This window comes from Cebus imitator, unplaced genomic scaffold (assembly GCF_001604975.1).
Source record: "Cebus imitator isolate Cc_AM_T3 unplaced genomic scaffold, Cebus_imitator-1.0 Scaffold42, whole genome shotgun sequence".
Classification (NCBI taxonomy): domain Eukaryota; kingdom Metazoa; phylum Chordata; class Mammalia; order Primates; family Cebidae; genus Cebus; species Cebus imitator.
In genome coordinates this window covers 19,080,761-19,081,110 of record NW_016107357.1, presented here as the reverse complement: position 1 = coordinate 19,081,110, position 350 = coordinate 19,080,761, and positions in this window count along the sequence as shown.

Below are 350 nucleotides of genomic sequence, written 5' to 3'. Positions count from 1 at the left end.
TTGAGATATTTTTCAGATTTTCGCATTTTGATGAACTGACTGATGCCATCTGGACCATGACTGTACCAAGGAACTGACTCAACTCATCCCATGACCCCCACCTAGAAACTGACTCCACACGTGAAGACAGTGAAGACAGTTCCAACACTCCAGTGATTTCATCTCTAATCAGTAGCATATACTACTCCCTGATCCCCAGCTTGCCAAATTATCCTTAAAAACCCTGGGCTCCAAGCTTTCAAGGAGGTGGCTTTGAGAGATATTGCCCCTCCTTCCTCTCAGCTGCCTTACAATAATTAAACTCTTCTCTGCTGCAACACTCCTACTGTTCTCAGTGTACTGGCTTTTCT